Here is a 1,367-nt window from a genome sequence, read left to right as displayed (position 1 = left end):
CTATTGCAGATTGCTAATACTACAAAATTACCATCGGAATCGATTTAACTTTCAGAAAACGGCTTTCTCGTTGCTCCAGCTCGGCTGTTCTGCTCTTTACTGAAGGGCGAAGTTCACTATAATGAGTGAGAACTGCACATGCGCGCAACATATGGCACTGGGGACCTGGCGCTCTCGGCAGGTGTGAGTTACCAATGTTGACACCGGTCCTGTTGATCAAGCTTTCCTACATGATTTTTTTAAGGATTTTTTGTACAATGAATGTTGTTATCTTATAATTATATCCTTTAACACACGCGGGTCTGTTAATTTCTGAAATCGGTTAGTTATTGACAGGTCACGTGCCTTGCTCTCGTATTTTGCTCTCAACTACACACGGTGTGTCGGACACCTCGCTCTGCCTCATCACATATGCAATGATGTGTAAAACGCTTGCGGTGTTTCGTGTAGTAATTATGTTATACTACATATGCTTACGTCTTTGCTTTATTGTACTGATTATACAACATGGGATTTAGCTGTTTTTGCCTCATTGTTACTATAGATGTATGCAGACGGGTAAATAATTTTAATGTTAGAAATAAAAGTTTGACCCCGACGTGATTTGAACACGCAGCCTTCTGATCTGGAGTCAGACGCGCTACCGTTGCGCCACGAGGTCCTGTGGCGTTAAAGCGACCTTATTTACTGTTATGTTGGTGACAGGTTTGGGAGCATTTTTTGGCTAGTGAAATAATTGATCCGTTTGATGTAAGACCCGTCTATTTATTTTATTTGTATTTATTTATTTGTACTATAAATAAATAACGCCAATGTGTTTGATAGTGTTGCTTCTGTTTTTAGGTTGAACTTAATATAGGCTGGAAAGTAAAACGAACTGAAAAAAAGTGACCCGCTGGTCGCTAAGTTGTGCGACTAGCACAGCCTGTTCATAACATTAGCGTACTATCAGTACATCTCATTTAGAGAGAAAAAAATAAGCTAATGAATAGACGTTATTCACGTATTACCACGAAAATACATTTTTAGTCTGATGTATAATGTCACAGCAAAGACAGGGGTATAAATTTGTACCATTTTTAAAGGAGTCTTTGCCAGCCCCAATATACTCTGAAAAGGGGTCCAATGAAGGGTACAAGAAAAGCAGTTGAAGTTACCTGAGTCCCAGCCATTATAATAAGTCCCCGGCGCGTAATGTACAGAAATATTTCTCTCCAACAGCTGAACCGCTCTTTTGTAGCACATTATTATCCAACTGAATAGCACCACCTTAAACAAAACTTATTCTTAATCCTCAGATACCTCCCACATTATAGTGTCCTATCGTTTACATTTAAATCGATCAAGTGGAAAATATGTAAGTCATT

At 39.0% G+C, this 1,367-nt stretch overlaps 1 non-coding gene across 1 annotated transcript; it reads right to left on the bottom strand.

Moving 5' to 3' along the window:
* Nucleotides 1-589: 589 nt before the first annotated feature.
* On the bottom strand, nucleotides 590-661 carry trnaw-cca. The gene has a single exon. It is a non-coding gene; the product is annotated as a tRNA-Trp (tRNA).
* Nucleotides 662-1,367: the final 706 nt, after the last annotated feature.

Source organism: Polypterus senegalus, chromosome 1 (assembly GCF_016835505.1).
Source record: "Polypterus senegalus isolate Bchr_013 chromosome 1, ASM1683550v1, whole genome shotgun sequence".
NCBI classification, from domain to species: Eukaryota; Metazoa; Chordata; class Cladistia; order Polypteriformes; family Polypteridae; genus Polypterus; species Polypterus senegalus.
The sequence above is the reverse complement of the archived record's forward strand: the minus strand, read 5'-3'. Positions and strand labels throughout refer to the sequence as shown.